This window comes from Punica granatum, chromosome 3 (assembly GCF_007655135.1).
Source record: "Punica granatum isolate Tunisia-2019 chromosome 3, ASM765513v2, whole genome shotgun sequence".
Lineage (NCBI taxonomy): Eukaryota > Viridiplantae > Streptophyta > Magnoliopsida > Myrtales > Lythraceae > Punica > Punica granatum.
In genome coordinates, this window is record NC_045129.1 from 26,397,706 (window position 1) to 26,412,581 (window position 14,876).

A 14,876-nucleotide genomic window follows, 5' to 3' on the forward strand; every position below is an offset into this window, starting at 1 on the left:
GGCTCCGACCCTACATCAGGCTCCGGTCCCGCATTTACTGCATTTGGCTTTGGCCCCGCATCGGGCTTCGGCCCCACTTTTGGGCTTCGGCCACTCATCGGGTTTCGGCCCCACTTTTGGGCTTCGACCCCGCATTTACTGCATCGGGCCTCGGTCCAGCATTTACTGCTTTCGGCCCCTGGCCCAATATTTACTGCTTTTGGGCTCCGGCCCGGCATTTACTGCTTTCAGGTTCTGACACCTCGCATTTACTGCTTTCAGGCTCATCTGAAATCCAAAATCGACTTGGATTCAAATTCATCCAAGCCATACTCTAAGGAGCAAGTCTAATCCTTCCACTGCAAAGACCGAAAGTGACAACTCCACAAACAAAGCATGACCCAACCCTCAGTCGTAGGAGATACCAGCACGATCATGCCTCCGATCAAAAAATGGATCTCATCCACCTCCGTTGGGGTCGCTGATTGAATACTCGGGTAACACGCACAGTTTTCTTTAAACTCTTTGTTGCTTTTATTCAAATGCATTCCCACAAATGGGCTCCTGACATGAATAAATCCTTCAATGGAGCATTAGGACAGTCTCGAAGACGCCCTATTAGTTCTGTTGGACCTGTTCGACTCACCTGTCCTCATGGGACCCGGCTCCTCGAGCCTTCCCTAAGACGGCTGCACATGCCTACTCGCAATTAGGGAAAACATGCTTATGTGACCTCAGTCATGGTCTAACCACTCCAGAGTGGTGATAACTACATTCCCGGAAACAAATGTCATCCACACGCGACACCCCATGGGTCGCGTGCGAGACAAAAGCTATTTTCCCATGGGTACACCCCATATTTCTTACCGCATGTTCCACCGCACAGTTGCCTAACACACCATCTTCTTTGTCATCTTTTACAGGGACATGCCGGTCACAGGCGAAGAGTGATGCACGGGCTCACGTCTTTCCGAGAACTCCTCTCGAGCCTCCTCCCTTATACTTTGACAGGGAAGTGGCTCGGCACGGAGGTACCCCCTACAAAGCTAAAGACAAAAACAACTAAGCGAGCCATATGCCATCAACGCAACCATTTCAGTTGACATTGACGATATGAGACGGTCAGGGGCGACAGTTGCACAAATCGCCCACCACGAGTCACATCGACGATAAAGACCGGGGCATTTGCATTCAACGCTTGCACCGAGACCACCTCGGACATCATCCACCCACGATAAGCATTTCCAAGCGACGTAAACTGGGGCATCCCCGGTTGAAGTTCGCACTAGCACAACTTTTCCAAGCGACGTACACTGGGGCATCCCCGGTTGAAGTTCGCACTAGCACAACCTCAGCAAGCGACGTACACTGGGGCATCCCTGGTTGAAGTTCGCGCCAACACAACCTCGGCAAGCGACGTACACTGGGCCTCCTTGGTTGAAGTTCGCACTAGCACAACTTTTCCAAGCGACGTACACTGGGGCATCCCCGGTTGAAGTTCGCACTAGCACAACCTCCGCAAGCGACGTACACTGGGGCATCCCTGGTTGAAGTTCACCCCGAGGTCACCATAGTGGGTCACTCCAGCAAGTGACGTTGGAACGCTCCTGGTCATTTGTGTAAAGACCAGGCCTCCTCCACAACAAGCACCAAGACAACCCCGGCCATTGATTCCCTATGGCAATTTAGTATTTTCCTTCTATACTATAGGGGAATTCACATGAAGAGATTGCAAGGGCAAATGACACGAAGTTCAACTTTCGAGTGCACGGGAGTCAAACTTCCAAGAAAGCCGATCCTCACAAAATAGGGCTAGCAACACACAACAAGTCTCCACGAGGCGAAGCACACCAAAGTGGCCTCGGCGATGCAAAGTCGAGGAGTTTCAAACAAAGACACGAGGCACAAAACAAACCCCAGCTGCAAGAAAAAAAAACAGAACGAAAAGAAGCGGGAAAAACCCGCCAACGAAGAGAGAGAGAAAAGACGCGGGAAAAACCCGCCAATGAACAAGACAAGACACCGTCGAGATTTAAAGCTTTCGCACTGCCAATTCGAAAAAATCAACAAACCTCGACAAAAGGGGAGCAGCAGACACAACTCTTTGACGGAGATAGAAAACAATGCATTTGGAGGTTGAATCCTTCGAACCCTTCGCCCTTGCAAACTCGAGAGATAAAAGAATCGAGCTCGCTAGGTCGAAAACCCCTTTTTGGGTTGACCTAGGCAAAAGCTAGGGTAAAAGAGAGGAACGACCGAAAACCCTTTGGGGCAGTCATGGCAAAAGGAGAGCTCTTCCCCGTTAGGTTGAGAGGTGCGACCCCGAGGTGGGTGATCGTAGCAAAAGGAGAGCAAAAAGAGAGACAGATAAAATTGTCCCCTAGTCTCTCGCACATCGTGCGGATAAGGGATACTCAAAGGAAGTGGCCAGTTTATCTATTCCAACACGATCCCCGATCGGCTCTCCAATACCATTCAACCGTTCAAGAGGGAACCTTCCTCAAGTATAGTGGGTAACTGAATATGCCGTCCAAGCAGTTCAGTACAACCTACACAACAGAAGGACGAAGGAAAATGGGGGTACATCTTACTGCAGGCGTAAACCCGTGTATCCTTTTAACCTGGGGCAACGTGCTTCCCAAGCTTTCTCTTTTCTCTTTGTCTTTGCATAACTCCAAATGGGTCACAGCCACCCTTCAACATGCTATCACAGAGCCAAAATCCCAGACATTCATCATCGAGAGTCTAGTCATAACACTTTGGAAATGGTCAGACAGAGTCTGACCAAATCTGAACAGAAATCCCCAAACGAGTTGCAAATGCAGCCGCCCTACGGTACCCAATTGAGAAGGGTTCAAAGTCGACGGACGCGTCGAACAACCGATAGAGCTGCTAAGGTAATATCGGGAATGTCTCGATATGCCCAATACATAGTTAACAGGAGCCCCTAGAGGCCTCGCATCTAGGCCTCCGAGAACGGGACCCATCTGCACTGTTAAAGCAAAATTCTTCACGAGTCACTTAGGTGACCCAAAATTGAAGATTTGCGTGTTGTAACAACATTTTCATGCTTACCTGTATCTATCACTTGTTAGTATTTCTCACATGATTTACTAGTAATGTCAGGATCACAGGTACTACAAACGTCATGAACTACGACAGACTCTGATTCCCGGTTCCACGGGATACGTAGGCGCTCTGTCTTAGAGCTCGAGTCTCGCAATACAAGATGCCGACTTTCGGCGAACTTCTTGCAGGTCAAAGCATGACCGCCCAAGCAGCGGAGCTGGCCTCTGGCAAAGCACAATCATTCCTCAGCAGCAAATCCAGTTTCCGGCAACCAAACAGGTAACCGCCTAGCGGTGAGCCCGGTTTTCGGCAGATCAAGCACATCACTGCCACAGAGGTAAGGCTTCAGTGAAACGACTTCGTCCCAGCATCAACGCTTGCCTCAAACAAATCAGTGCTCCTTAGAAGATGTCTCCCCAAGATCGATTCATCTCTACTTCATGTGACGGGTGACAATCTCAACCCAAGAGGAGAATCTTCAGAGTAGCACTCTAGGCACTCAGTTGCATCGCAATCAGTTGGCAAGTAACAAAGCATTCTGCCACAACATCGATTGCAGCACAGACAAATTCAGTGATGGAGGAATCACAATGATTCCTTCCACACCTCACGCAACTCCCCAGCGTTTGCATTTACTTTTTGCAAGCATTTTCATTCTGCAATGCATCCCATGCAACTTTACTTTTCTGCATAAGGGTTCATCCCCTTCGGGTATGTCCCAACCACTTTTCTGCACAGGGGTCCGTCCCCTTCAGATACGTCCCGACTACTTTTCTGTTCAAGGGTCGTCCCCTTCGAGTACGTCCCGACTACTTTTCTGCATAGGGGTCCGTCCCCTTCGGGTACGTCCCGACTACTTTTTTGCTCAGGGGTCATCCCCTTCGGATACGTCCCGACTACTTTTCTGCACAAGGGTCATACCCTTCGGGTACGTCCCGACTACTTTTCTAAACAGGGGTCCGTCCCCTTCGGGTACGTCCCGACTACTTTTCTGCTCAGGGGTCATCCCCTTCGGGTACGTCCCGACTCCTTTTCTGTACAGGGGTCATCCCCTTCGGGTACGTCCGACTGCTTTTCTGCTTAGGGGTCCGTCCCTTTCGGGTACGTCCCGACTACTTTTCTGCACAGGGGTCATCCCCTTCGGGTACGTCCCGACTACTTTTTCTGCTCAGGGGTCCGTCCCTTTCGGGTACGTCCCGACTACTTTTCTACACAAGGGTCCGTCCCCTTCGGGTACGTCCCGACTACTTTTCTGCTCAGGGGTCATCCCCTTCGGGTACGTCCCGACTCCTTTTCTGCACAGGGGTCATCCCCTTCGGGTACGTCCGACTGCTTTTCTGCACAAGGGTCCGTCCCCTTCGGGTACTTCCCGACTACTTTTCTGCTCAGGGGTCATCCCCTTCGGGTACGTCCCGACTCCTTTTCTGCACAGGGGTCATCCCGTTCGGGTACGTCCGACTGCTTTTCTGTTGAGGGGTCCGTCCCCTTCGGGTACGTCCCCACTACTTTTCTGCACAGGGGTCATCCCCTTCGGGTACGTTCCGACTGCTTTTCTGCTCAGGGATCCGTCCCCTTCGAGTACGTCCCGACTACTTTTCTGCACAGGGGTCCGTCCCCTTCGGGTACGTCCCGATTACTTTTCTACTCAGGGGTCCTCCCCTTCGGGTACGTCCCTACTACTTTTCTGCACAGGGGTCCATCCCTTTTGGGTACGTCCTGACTACTTTTCTGCACAGGGGTCCGTCCCTTTTGGGTACGTCTCGACTACTTTTCTGCACAGGGGTTCGTCCCGACTACTTTTCTGCTCAGGGGTCAGTCCCCTTTGGGTACGTCCCGACTACTTTTCTGCTCAGGGGTCCGTCCCCTTTGGGTCAGTCCCGAATTTAAATTTCCCTGCACCATGCAACCCGCCAAGCAACACGCCCTGCACCTTGCTAACTCGCCGGGCAAAATGCCCCGCACACCGCAAGTCCATTGGGTAGGCACCTTTGAACCATGTTGTTCATTCGGTATGCGCCCCGTGCATATTGCAAACCCTTCGGGTACGTCCCGACTACTTTTCTGCACAGGGGTCAATCCCCTTCGGGTACGTCCGGACTACTTTTCTGCTCAGGGGTCCGTCCCCTTCGGGTACGTCCCGACTACTTTTCTGCACAGGGGTCATCCCCTTCGGGTACGTCCCGACTACTTTTTTGCACAGGGGTCATCCCCTTCGGGTACGTCCCTACTATTTTTTTGCACAGGGGTCCGTCCCCTTCGGATACGTCCCGACTACTTTTCTGCTCAGGGGTCCGTCCCCTTCGGGTACGTCCCGACTACTTTTCTGCACAGGGGTCATCCCCTTCGGATACGTCCCGACCACTTTTTCTGCTCAAGGGTCCGTCCCTTTCGGGTACGTACCGACTACTTTTCTGCACATGGGTCATCCCCTTCGGGTACATCCCGACTACTTTTCTGCACAGGGGTCCGTCCCCTTCGGGTACGTCCCGACTACTTTTCTGCTCAGGGGTCCATTCCCTTCGGGTACGTCCCGACTACTTTTTTGCACAGGGGTCATCCTCTTCGGGTACGTCCCGACTACTTTTCTGTTCACGGGTCCGTCCCCTCGAGTCCATCCTAACTTTTACATTTCTGCATCAGGTATAACATCCCCACATATCCAAAGTAGGAGGGAGAAGACTGTTATCGGAAGTTCCATGTCGATCATTGCTATCAAATTGGGATACTTCTGAAGTCTTTGGTTGCATCTCCTACTCGAGCACGCAGTCAAAGAGGGGCAAGCTGTTTGCACCCCATTTTGGCTCACCTTTCCAAACAATGATATCGGCAATGGTCCAAGCCACAACTTGAGCAGAATACAGAAAAACGACTTAACAGAGCAGCAATCACTATTCATCCTCAAGTTGGCAAAATTGAGCAGAAGACATGCACATGTGACAGTCAAAGGGTAACAGAGTGGCTAGAGAACTCAACAACGTCCAAAACCGGCATTTCTAGTGTACCACATGAACAGTCCTATTTTCCGATAGTTCGCTCAACCGTCGGAAGATAGCCAACATTGGACTTCAAAAATCCACATCGATGCCAAACAGATGAAAAGTGTCTTCAAACGCATTTCGCAAATCATCTGCTCTATACAGAACAACTTTCTGTATACAGACAACTTTTCAGTGGAAGTCCAAAAATGCTGGTTTCTCTGAGAAAAGTTAATTCCAAATATCCGATGCGGCCATGCCCCACAATCATATAGATCACGGGCTGTGCTTCAGATTGTCTTTTGGAAGCCATACAGACACCCTGAATGACTTCCAAGCGACAAAACGGGCATACCCCTCTTCGGAAGAGCATAACCGAAGACTGGTATGATGGAATTACGGCAAAAGAAGTTCACACTATATTGCCCTGAATACTCCAGCGGACATTCGTAATTGGGCAAAACAGACAGCAAAACCCTTCACGGTTTCCCGAGTAACCTCCAAGGAGCACAAAAGACCATTTTCAGTGGAAATCCATATCCGGAGGTCCTCTTTGGGGAAACTTGACGCCGGATGCTTACCTTACACAATGCTAGCCTTCTCAAGGCTCAATGTGAAATCGTCGGAATGAATCACACAACTCATCTAGACCCCTCGAGCAGTGCTTTAAGGGTCTCAAATGCACTTTTCATATCCTTAGTGGCCCAATCTCGGCAAACAGAGATCACAGTGATCTCCGGATCATCCAAGAAACTCAGAAAAAAATCTGAGAAATCCAGTTTCGGCCTCCTAGGACATCTTTGGCTCCATATTTGCATTTACCGGCTTAAGAGACGTGTCCACGTAATTTCACAATTTTTGTCAAAATGACCGACGTGGGATGCAGATACAAGATATGCTGTCAGAAGTGTATAACCTCGCTCTGAATGCATAAAAGGAGCAAAACCGGCTTCTGAGCCTCATACAGACATTTGGCAATTTCTCACGGAAAATGTCAATCTCGGACTCATTAAATCCGTTTCCTCGCGTATATCGATAATTCAACATTCAGTTCGAACCACGATCTTCGAATGCGCGATCAATCGAGACCCGAGCTTTTTCCCGGTTTCTCCTCTTCGGTCGTGGGACCCACGGGCTACCCAAGATGAGTCACCCCTTGCTCTAGAAGCTTCTTCTTCTTCTTCAATGCAAGAAGCCAACTTACACACTTGCATGAAAATATCCAAGAAGTTTGAAGACAACACTCAAGCCTTCATCAATGCTCATTAATGCTTTTGGCTCTTCCACATGAAGAACACTTGGTCTACATTCATCCTCATCCTCATTAGGCAAACCGAAATTTGCTAATGGGAGGGTTAAGTGTGCTTGCTTTTGCTTAATTGCCCATTAGTTTTGCCTATAAATAGCCCCAAAGTGATTAAGTTAATCACTTCTCCTCTTGCACACTCTCTCCAAGCTTTCTCCCTCAAGAAAAGCTCTCAATTCCATAGCCAAAACCAGCAAGCTTCAACACTTCAAAACCAAGAGAGAAAAACCGAAGAAAACCCGAAGAAAGCTTTGAGTTTCTTAAGTCGGAAGCCGATGTTCATCATCCCGACTTAAGTTCAAAATTTCTCAAACTCCATGGACCACATGTTTTGGACCCACGGAGTTCATTTATGAACTTAGATTTTTGGTTTGAAGTCATTTGCTCATCATTTCAGGTCATTTAGGTGATTTCGGGTGAAGGACGTGCTCTCAGGTGAACAGTACACCCGTTGCTGCACGCGCAGCCGCACACCCGTGCTCACAGCCGCGCGCCCGCCTGCGCGCCAGGTGCCCGTCCGCGCGCACGCCCGAGCGCCAGACGCTCGTCCGTGCGTCGGACGCCCCCGCGCGCACGCTTGCGCGCTCCAGCGCTCTGCCCGTGTGCCCTGCGTGCCTACCCGCGGGCCCCCGTGCGCCTAGCTCCCCGAACGTGCATGCTCTTGCACCCGAGCACCCTTCCAAGCGTTCAGCCGAGTCACCCGACTCTCGAACACTTCCCCGACTCTTTCCTCGCATCCCGAGGCTAGGTAAAACATTCTCGACTTAGAGAAGTTAGAACCTTTTACATTATTTGCATGGCTATGGAGTAATATGGCGTTTTATGCATGTTTAACTTGCAAGACTTATTTCTTATACACTTTCATGTTATATTATGCATGCTCGTCATCATATAACATGTTAGCATGTCGAGAAACGTTTGGATCGACCCTCGGAAGACCTTCCCGACCCGAAATAAGCAAAAGAGCTCTCGGGTTTGCCTCAAGAAGAGGTAACCGAGACTTGGCTTGCTTTCCTCGGGTTAAGAACGGCCGTCTTAGCCCGATCCAAGTTCGATTCCCGAGTTTTCTCGTGTTTTCTTACATGCATGAAGTCGGTATTATTTTATCGATTCCTTAAATAACTTGTTTGTGCATGTTTGCATGTTCGAATGCGTTAGTCAAATCATGGCAATACCGACTTTCGTTTAATCGTGTCATTTATAATGTTTGTCGTTTAAGCATGCGAGAAATGATTCGAAACGAGACGGGGAAACCTCATGGAACCTCATTCGAGCCATGGGACCTCTCGGCTATCTCCAAGGAGAATTGACCGAGAGCCTCTTAGACAAGTACGGGTTGCATGAGGCTTCCTCTTCCCGTTTTGAGTCCGTTCTCGGCTTTCGTGTAATTTGCAATTTACGTTATCGTCGGAATATCGCATGAAAATGTCTTTTCAAAACAAAGCATGCATGGATTCGGGTATCGATGACTCATTTGGGTCCATTCGGTTACGAGGGTAGTTTCAGTCATTGGACCAAATTATCCTCGATCCTTATGGAATCGTCTTGGTCGCCGAGTCACGGATAGTTTTCATAATTAAAGCATTCGGCATGACCTTAAGCATTAAATCCACGAACGGGTTAATCGGGACGTTCACACGGTTAATTCATTCAATTTAAACAACTTTGCACGAATTGGACATTAACTTGTAACTCACGTCGATGAATTACAAAACGGTGTTAATGTCCTTATCAAAACCCTCATACTTTCAAATCCGTATTGTGTTGTTTCCCTTTCCTAAAAACAAAATTTTCAAATCAAGGGCAAGAACATCATTTCGTGATTTGGGGACATATTAGCGCAGTTTAAGGTGTCAGTTGGGTATACTGTATCAAAAATACAATTACCTGACTAATCATTTCACTCGACTTAACCAAATGCTAGAAAATGGTTAGGTGGAACTCTAGGTTCCAAATCTAGAGTCAAAATACAAGTTGGGTTAATTCAGTGGTAATTTAGTGTCACAACACCGAATCATTGTAAAAGCAATCCACACACAAGAAACTTGACTACGGAAACCTGACATGTCAGGTTCTCAAACCAAAGCCGAATGCTAAAACATTGGCACACGTTTGTTTGTCTAGGGTAAGATTTGCATGCCAAAATATCCCGGATTAATAAACTTGCTAATCCACATACATTCGGTGAATACAAACACATTGTCTGTTATTTACCTACTGCTTGTTATCTTTCCGCACCTGTTTGCCATGCGGGTCGAGCCTGATCCCTAGGTCAAATAATATTAGGGTTCAACGCCCTAATCATAAAGCACAGGGTCCAACACCCTAATCATCACTCACAGGGTCCAACGCCCTATTCAGTGAGAGCGTCCATTGAATTTCAGTTCTTCGGTCTTTTCCCTAAACTCACGGCAAGTTAGAGTGAAATAATAACTGAACGCGAGTCGACTGGAATTCAGCCATTTGTAATTTGTATTTATTGTTTTCGAGAGCATTGTAAGGATTTTATTCCGTACATTCATTCTGTAAGAATTCCAGTCGATAAGCGAACGGTCCAAGAGTCGAATTAATCGAATCGGTCTAATGCTTGCCCAAAGGAAAGCAAATCCAAGAACTCGCTGTTCTGGTTCACGCAGGGATTCAACCTCCATGGTTCGATGAACTGTAACGTAAAATTGTGAACCAATTCCCCGACACACGGGTTTACTTCTCTCTCGGCTTCTCCACCGACATCGTTTAGTTCACCGAATCTCCAGTGTCAAAACGTGCGAGCCGAGTGCACCCTATTTCATGCGGTAAATAAAACAAAATGCAAGCCTAGCAAACCAGAGTACCGAAAGGGTGTGCGGGATATAGGCCCGCACGTAACATGAACCCCCGAACACGGATTTTTCGGTTCCGCACAGATCAATGCCTTAACAGCAAACTAGGTGTTCCATACCCCTAGACCCCAGGTAACTTATCCGCTCTCGACCTTCGGGTCATAAAATGATAAGTGGCGACTCCTTCTCTCACAGGTGTTCGTCACGCGTCCCCACAGGAAGGTGGCACTCCCAAGCTGCGCGATTCAAAAGCGCGCAATGCGGGCCCCGACGAGAGTCCACATTCGGGTCCGTACACCAGGTAACCTCAACTGGCGTCACACCGCTATCCTACAAGGCTACGAGCAAGGATGGCAGGAGAAAATCCACCAGCTCTTCCTGAGGAAGTCACTTCATCAAATGTGGCTCGTGTTCCGTCGCCCCCAACTCCTGTGGCCATACCATCGGCAGTCCAAGCATCATCCTCTGACGAATGCATTGCAGCGCTTGAAGGCACGATCAATTTGATGGTCGCATATGGCAGAACTCATGTCTCCACTCAGGAATCCAAACCGCGCTTCTTCAAGCTCCGCCCCAGGGCACGGACGGACGATCGACCCAACCCCTTGGGTTCCATCCACTGACACTCCAGAGGATGCTGAGGCGCCCGAGGCCTCCTTGCCTCCATCGCCTGCTCCTACAACCAACACCTTTCCGTCAGCAACATTCCTGACACCAGACCAGGGCATATTTGCACCGCAACCCGCACCTGTACCGGCTCCAGTTCCGGTTTACACTACCCCTCCGCCCATGGTCACCTCGGCCTTTGCTCCTGCTCACACTGCAGAATCCTTTCCCTACTAAGCTCCACAACCAAATATTGGCCTCCCTCACCAAGCTCCACCGCCCCTAAATATTGCCTTCCCCGAACCGGGCACGCCCACTCATGCAACCCCTATAGCTCCACCTTCAAACTTCCTGGCGTAAGGAGAATCAGAGCAAGAGCGTAGGGTTAGGAAACTTGAAGAAATGGTGAAAGCCCTCTAAGCAAAGGAGGCTCGAGTCGACTCAAGCTTCGTCGATTAGGGCCTTTTCCCGAACATGCGTCTGCACCCAAGGATCAAGATCCCAGAGTTCCAGCGATATAATGGCACAAAGGATTCGCAACATCATCTCCGACACTACCGAGGAAAGATGTTACAATACTGGGAATACGAAGAGTTCATTATCCATTCCTTCCAGGACAGCTTGACAGGACCAGCCCTCGACCGGTTCATGACACTCAAGGCAGAGGACATCCCCACATGGGCAGATCTCTCCCGCAAGTTTGTCGACCAGTACCAATTTTGAAGGGAAGAAGTTTGAAGATTTCGCCACCAAGTGGCGCTCTCTGGCAGTAAAGCACATTCTGCCCATCAACGAGAAGTAGCAGATTTAGTTATTCCACTCCACTCTTAAGGGAGTATATTACACGCATCTGTTGGCCCATACTTCCTCATTTACTGATCTAATTGAAGTAGGAAAGAAGCTCAACATGGGAATTAAGCTCGGCAGAATAGAAGACTTGAACAAGAAGAAGGAAGGGGATTCCTCCAAGAAGAATATTGCCGGATCATCTTCCACAGGAAACAAGAAAGGCAAAGAGACATCTATCAATGCTGTCAACCCAAGGAGCCAGGAGTCCTGACCATTCTCCGTGGATTTCGCTCCAGTGCCCCCAGCTACTCAAGAATACGCTCCGCCTCCCACTCATTACCCGCAACAACCATTCTCAACCCCGCCAGCTCCAGCATCCGCACGCAGCAAGTCGTCCACTACACTCCCGCACCCCCTCAGGCTCAGAAAAACAGGGCCCCGGCTTCAAGGCCTCCTCAACAGGGTCAACAGAGCGGGACGACGCAGCCCCACCAACATAGGCAGTTCACCCCCTACTAGCCCCGCCTTCTCACATATACCGGCAGCTTCTTGCAGGCAATAAGATCAGGCTGGAAGCACCTAGCTCCAAATTTAACCCGGCAAACCAAAACCCAAACTTGTGGTGCGAGTATCATATGGGCGCACCTGGTCACACCCTTGACAACTGCTGGAGGTTGCGAGAAGGATACAGGAATTAATAGATGCAAAAGCAATCTCTTTTAATGCAGTAAAGCCATCGAATGTGCAAGCCAACCCTTTCCGTAATCATGCATCGAGCTCAGGGCCTACCATCAACATGATCAGCACATGCAAAGAAGATCATGTTCCGTTTGTAATCGAGTATGTCCCGGAGGAAGCCACCGTAGGGTTTATGAGGTCTGGCGTCTCGCCTGCCCCATTTGTCATAGAAGTGCCTACCAAAGAACCGTATCAAGACAACAGGGTCCCATGGACTTACGAGAACAGCATTGGCAATCTCGAGCAACAAATGAGCGTGATGGGAGTTACACGCTCAAGTCGGGTATATGAGAACCCAGACACTACAAACAAAGGGAAGGCTCCCGCCGTTGCGCTCGAGACCGCCCCGCAAGCTGCGCTAATCCTGGCTAAGAAGGTGACAGATGAAGAAGCGGAAGCATTCATGAAGGTCATCAAGGTAAGCGAATACAAGATAGTAGAGCAAATGGGCAAGTCTCTTGCCCATATTTCCCTGCTAGCCCTGCTGCTGAGTTCGGAGCCCCACCTGCAAGCACTCTTGAAAGTCTTCACTGCCGCACAAGTTCCCAAGGAAACGCTTCTAGCACAGATCGAAGAAACCATCAGCACAATCTTCTCTAATGCTATCTCATTTTCTGATGACGAGCTCCCCTCCGAAGGGTACAAACACTCTAAGGCGTTGCACATTGTTTGCAAGTGCAACGACTTCATAGTCGATCGAGTCATGATCGACAATGGCTCCTCTCTCAATGTGTGCCCAGTTTCTACCCTTAAGCAGATGAATGTCGATTTCAACCGCATTCGACCAAGCAAAACAGCGATCCGAGCCTTTGACGGCTCGCGAGGGACATGAATGGAGAGATCGACTTGCTGATTGATGTTGGTCCTTGCTCGTTTGTAGTTACATTGCAAGTCCTAGACATCCCAAACGTGTTCAGCCTGCTACTTGGGAGACCATGGATCCATTCGGCCAGCGCTGTGCCCTCTTCCTTGCATCAGAAGCTCAAGTTCATTGTCGAAAAGAAGCTTATCACCGTGAAAGGTGAAGAAGACTACGCCATCTATAAGGAGACAGCCGTTCCCTACATCAGCATCGGAGATGATCAGAATCTTCCCTTCCACTCATTCAAGGCCATCTCTATCATCAAGGATTACGGAAAAGTCGGCCCATCCCGGGCTGACCGCATGATAGGTAAGTTCCTGCTGTAGCACAACTACATCCCTGGCACCGAACTTGGAGCAAATGGACAGGGGATCACGCGCCCCATCGAGATCAAAGACAACAAGAACAGGAGGGGACTTGGCTACCGCCCCTCTTGCCATGAGATCATTCAAGCGCGCAAAGGCAAACATCTTCATCGTCTCGCTACGCACTACGGGAGAATCAGCAGGGGCATCCCAATTTCCCCTCTGTCCCACTTTTTCCCCGGACCACCATGCATCATCGGGGGCACCCTTTGTCAGCACCCCATTTTGGTCCACCGGCTCCCGACACGAGGACTCCCGGCCGAAGTTCGGATTACTATTCATGACCCGACAATCGGAGGTGAACACGCAGTTGTGGGAGCGTGGACTATAGAAGGGAAGCAGGGTCCTCCAAAAAGGGCTCAGAAGGGCAATCAATAGGGCGGATGAACAACGAGCCCCGAAGCAACAGAAGCTGGCACTGTGACACCATTCATCACCGGATCACCGAAGCGTCAGAAAGTATCCAATATGGGACTCTAAAATCCCTCTTGGTGCCAAAATGACCAACGACACATCCGGGCGCATTTCAGAGGCATCCCGCTTGAGCCGAGGCATTCCCGAACATTCATAGACGCCTTCCTAACAAGGCTCCCGGGGCGTCCGATCCACGAACGAGCAAACAACGGTCGAAAACAGGCCTATACATGCCCCAGGACCACCAAAGCCATGGAACAAGTTTCAGGCTCCACTCGAATCCAAATCTCCGACATTTTGATTCGAACCCATTCGAAGAGCATCTCGGTGAGCCCCAACCCGTATACTTTGGGGAAGGGCTTCCCGAGGATGGTCAAGTGCTCGAAATAGAAGAGAGTTTGCGTCGCCTCGAGGACCATCAAATCACCTCGGTCGAGCCAACATAGGAGATCAACGTGGGTACCGAAGAAGAACCCCGCACTTTGAAAATTAGGACTGCCCTCGACCCTGCGCAACGAGCCCGGATGATCGACTTCCTAAGGGAATACCAAGAGATCTTCGCTTGGTCCTATGCTGATATGCCCGGCTTAGACCCTTCAATAGTCAAGCACTTCCTTCCACTTGACACTAAGAAGTTCCCGCCCAAGCGGCAGCAGTTACGACGATAGCGGGCTAGCCTTCTCCGCATCAAAGAAGAGGTCGTCAAACAGATCAACACGGGGTTCCTCGAAGTCTGCAACTATTCCGAGTGGGTGGCAAACATTGTGCCGGTGGAAAAAAAGGACGGAAGAGTCCGAGTCTGCATCGACTACCGAGACCTCAACAAGGCCAGCCCTAAGGACAATTTCCCCCTGCTACACATTGACGTCCTAGTCGACAATATGGCACGCCACGCACAGTTCTCTTTCATGGACGGCTTCTCTGGATACAATCAAATTCGGATGGCCGAAG